Raw genomic sequence first — 5,091 nt, forward strand, 5'->3', positions numbered from 1 at the left:
TATCCAACACTTTCACTTATCCAACATTTTGCCAGCCTGTTTTTGTTGGATAAGTGAGACTCTATTGTATTACTATTATAATGGGAAACCTGAGCAGAAATAGAACTGGAAGAGCAATATTATTCATCTTGGGATCCTAGCAGTGAAACAGCATATGTCCCCAAGTGGGGAACTAGCATTTACATATTAAGGCAATATAGAAATATATATATGATAAATAGAAGTGGTCATTAATTATTTTGAATGACACCACTATGCAGGACACAGTTTGACAATGCCCAAGATGAACACCTATGACACATTGTATGTAGAACATACCTGGTATTGCATTCAGGAACTGGCAAGACAGTGAATTGTTTGTAATTCTACAGTTTAGTGGGAGTGACACAGTTTAATATATTTCTGTGTAATTTTTGAAATAAGGATACAGGACTTCATATTAAAGAAGTGACTTTTCATGTGATCATTGGATCAAAAGATATTGTTTGGCTAGATCATACTTGACTGTTGTGTCAAGTATGTAAACTTGCTGACTTCAGAGAATTGCCAGACCTATAATTACAACACATAATTACTCAGTTCTGAATGCTGAGAAAAGATGCAAAAAATGCAAGAAGCGCATCTAGAAGGAAATGTCATGAATACTTGATTTCAGAAGGGTACATTGAGATATATATCATGTCTATGCACAGTAATAGGCGGGTGGGACAGACTATTTAAAAGCTGAATGTAAAGGCAACACAGATGTGCAACATTTGTAACAAGCAGCCCTGTATGGAGCCAAAATTTGCTGATTTGGGAAGCAGAGTTGGAGTGGGAGAATACCATAAACTGCTAAGAACACTTCAATGATGAAATAGTCTGCTCTCCAACACTGCCTGGGTATGTTTTCATGCTGACTCTAAGAAAGCCATTGCAGCAATATTTGCAGGTAGCCCTTTGATAGCTGAGTTTACTCTACAAAATGAGGTTGCAGCCTACTGTAAAATACAAATAAAATATATGTATTGAATATCTATGTTAAGCTGAGACAAACACAGGACCTCACTCAGCACAAATGTGTTTTTCAAAGCTTGGGGGGAAGTTAATTTAGGAAGCATGCAATATATTTCTTCATGTCAATTGCTCCCATATATGTTATTCACAAACCTTTGGAATTTTATCCACAGTGTGAATGCAATCCTTATCAACATCTTATGAATATTTCTCCTTCTCTGTTTCTCTTTTGGGGGTAGGGGAAGAAAAAGAATAGACTATTGGACAGCAGACACATACAAGACAGTCCATTCAGCCATACAACTCAGTAATCCATTCTTGGTTTCACCAGTATGTGGTGGGATTGGATGGGTCATTCATATATTCATGTTTATGCTTGTCTTGAAGCATTAGATGTTTGCCTCTGTGTTTTGTTGGAATCCAGCCTGAGTCCCCTAGGGGAGATAGGGTAGAATACAAATCAATCAATAAATAAACAAATCATCATCATCATCATCATCATCATCATCATTCTTTATAGTCCCAAATGTTCTCTTAAATCTGTCTGGCTAGCCTTTCAGAATGAGTTGATTTCTTTATGAATGTACTAAGCTATGGTTTACTATGGGGATCCCTTAAATGAAGGGCAAATCCAAACTGAGAAAACTTTTCTAAGTCTACTTTAAGGATCTTATACAAAAGCACTGAAAGTTATCCAGAGCAGGGTTTCAGTGACATAGAAGGCTTGGGACAAAAGACAGAAATACAATCTTGTTGCAAATGTTGTATGGAAAAGAAAACTATATCCTACTGGGCCTTCTCCTCCACAGTCGTTGCCACCTTCCTCTTTTCACTATCCATTCGCACTATGGCACCAAGCAAGTTCTTTGTGGGCAGGAACTGCAAGATGAATGGAGACAAGAAAAACCTCAGGGAGCTCATCCAGACCCTCAATGGGGCCAAGGTCTCCAAAGAAGTTGAGGTTGTTTGCAGTGCTCCCACTGTCTACCTTGACTTTGCCCACCAGAAGCTCGATACCAAGTTTGGTGTAGCTGCACAGAACTGTTACAGAGTGGCCAAGGGAGCTTTCACAGGAGAAATCAGTCCTGCCACGATAAACTTCTGGTACGATAAAAGATATTGTAGCTACCTGAGTGATCTTGGGACACTCTGAGAGAAGACATGTCTTTGGTGAGTCAGATGAGCTCATTGGGCAGAAGATGGTCCATGCCTTGGCTGAGTGTCTTGGTGTCATTGTCTGCATTGGGAAGTAACTGGATGAGCGAGAGGCTGGCATCACAGAGAAGGTGGTGTTTGAACTATTGCTGATAATATGAAGGATTAGAGCAAAGTAGTAATTGCCTATGAGCCGGTTTGGGCCATTAGAACTGGCAAAACTGCAACACCCCAACAGGCCCAGGAAGTTCATGAGAAGTTGCAGGGCTGGCTGAAGAGCCATGTATCTGATGCATTTCGCAATTAACCCAAATAATCTATTGTCACTAGTGCCAATGCCAAAGAACTGCCTTCTTTACATGACTTGGATGGCTTTCTTGTTGGTGGAGCCTCTCTCAAACCTGAATTTGTAGATATAATTGAAACACTGAAATCTACCACATAGTCAAAAGCTGGGGAGTGCCATCATGGTGTGGAGATAGATACTGTAAAAATAAATGCCTGGCCTCTGCATTCAAGAGCAGTGGCCTCAATCTCCAATCTGTTTCCTTATGCTTGCTGTTCTTTGTCCAATTCCACTGCTGAACACAATGATTGCAAAGACATGTATTGGTTTGTCAAGAGCCTTGTTCTAGTCAGAGCTTTCTTCACTTCCTTCTATTTGTGAGTGGGATTTCTTGCTCTTCCCTTATGTCCATACATTGTTTTCTAATCAGTGTCTGTACTGTTGCTGTAGGCCCACCTGCCCCTTTGAAGAAGGGATGTAGCTTCTTGTTTTCAGCCAGTTTACAGCTGGTGCCCAGTGACCTGTGCTGTTTGTATGCTATACGTCTGTTTCATGTTCCATAAGCCAACAATGAATGGAAATAAACAAAGGGAAAGCAATTAAGGACATCCTACTGAATTTGCTTCAGTCAATGCCTCATCACACTAGAGAATGAATCCACTTTAAATCTGGTTGCTGCCTCCTGCAGAATTCTGGGGTTTGTAGTTTAGGGAAGAGCCTTTAACAGCCTCACTCAACTACAAACTCCATAATTCTGCAGGAGGCAAAAACCAGATTTAAAATGGATTCATTCTCTAGTGTGATGAAGTGGTAGATCTTGACTGTAACACTTATTAAAATTTAGATATGCTAAGATCATAACAGTGCACCTTTGATTTAGGAGATAAATGTCTTGCTAAACTAGACAAGTCCAAAATGCCTTGGAAGACCAAAGATAGCAGCTGCTATTGCCAGAAATTGACCACTGTCCTACTAAACAACCATAGTCAACTTTCTTCTGGCTTCTGTTTTATGGACCATGAAAACTAAAAAACCCATAACAATTTGTCCAGCCCTTTACATCTTTTGTGATCCATAGAAGCTGCTGATATGTGATGAACGTTGCAATTCCACATCTCTGGTGGCTATTGTTACAGAAGATGACCATATCATGACGATGCTCGTCAATAGAACAAGGCCTTCCTGACAGAGAATCTCAATACTGAGATTGGGGGGGGGGGGGCATAAATACCGAATTCCTAATCCTAGCTCTATCTACCAGAACTTTGAGTGAGAGAGAAAGAGGGGAGGAGGAAGAGGGAGAGAACATTTCACACCATTATTACCATTACAAAAGTCTAAAGTATCTCCAGTGGCATTCCCTAATGACTGAGTTCATGAATTTGGAGAGAAGCCATACATCCACATTCAACATTCATGAAACATTAACAGAGCAAAATGTGCAGTGAGTGATAGAACTGTGCCAATGCCTTCAGCTTAACTCATGAAAAGGGACTGTTCCGATTAGGAAGGAAGTCCTAGGGAAAGTTGGACAATTATAGAACTGGGCAATTCAGAGTGGATGAAAAGGTCCTCTTAGGTCATTTAGCCCAATGCAGAGTTTTCTTCTGTTGATTTGTCTTTAATTGGTCAAATTTGAAACCTTCCACATAGCCGGGATTCAATGCCCTCTTGTAGAATATGGCCTAGCCAATAAAAGAGTAGCCAATTAAAATTCTCAATGATCAAATCTCCTTTGGGGTTTGGGGCTGCCATATTTAGCTTTGCCCCAGGGCCTCTGCAGGGGGTGCCTATTGGGTACTTAATCGGGACTGTCATTTTTCAGAAAATACTTCACAGACATGTTTCCAGTACCACAACTCTCCGCCAGAAAGATGGAAAGAAACTTCATTACTTGCTGCTGGCATATATAACGTTACAGCTTACATTCAGCTGTCATTTGCTGAATTTGTTGATTTGCTGATTTTATTTCCCCCCTCAAAGATAGAGCAAATCTTCCTGTTTCAGCACTGTAGCTGATTGCTTCAATTGTTGTTAGAAGCAATATATTCCAGACTGCTGTTGCGTATGAACATCCTATTGTAATGTTTTCTTTTCGTAAGCAGATCAAGACACATGCAAAGTAAAGGAATATGTTTTGCTTGATCGAAGGAATGGTAGACAACTATCTAGTAGATGTGGCGAACATAAAAATTAGTCACTCTGAAGGCATTTTAGAATGAATCACTTTATGGTTCCCAGAGGTTATTTTTAATTGAATTGTAGTCTGTTCTGTGATTATTCCAATTGGCATTTGGCAAAACTGAATGAAGTGCCTCTGCTGCTACCAAGAATATGAAGGAAAACACCCTATAATTCACTTATAAGTACCACTGAGAAATCATATGATTATGTACTGAAGCAATTTTTCCCTATTTGAGAAATGCATTTTTGAAGAAATTATACCTTAGTTTTTAAATAGCATTATTCTTTTTTTCCATCCACTCTACTCCTGCCCTGCTGTCTGTCTGTTTCATGTGCACATGCAGAGAAGGCTCGATTCAGATCATACTTTTTTTACACACAAAATCCAATATTTTTAAACTCATTTATGGAAACCATTTCCTGGACAGAAATCTCATAACTGACCATATGATCTGGTGCTTTCAATTTTA

At 39.6% G+C, this 5,091-nt stretch overlaps 1 pseudogene; it reads left to right on the forward strand.

The window, feature by feature from the left end:
* The first annotated feature begins 1,843 nt into the window (after positions 1-1,843).
* LOC132779688 (triosephosphate isomerase pseudogene) lies at positions 1,844-2,596 on the forward strand (annotated as a pseudogene).
* Positions 2,597-5,091: the final 2,495 nt, after the last annotated feature.

This window comes from Anolis sagrei, chromosome 6 (assembly GCF_037176765.1).
Source record: "Anolis sagrei isolate rAnoSag1 chromosome 6, rAnoSag1.mat, whole genome shotgun sequence".
Classification (NCBI taxonomy): domain Eukaryota; kingdom Metazoa; phylum Chordata; class Lepidosauria; order Squamata; family Dactyloidae; genus Anolis; species Anolis sagrei.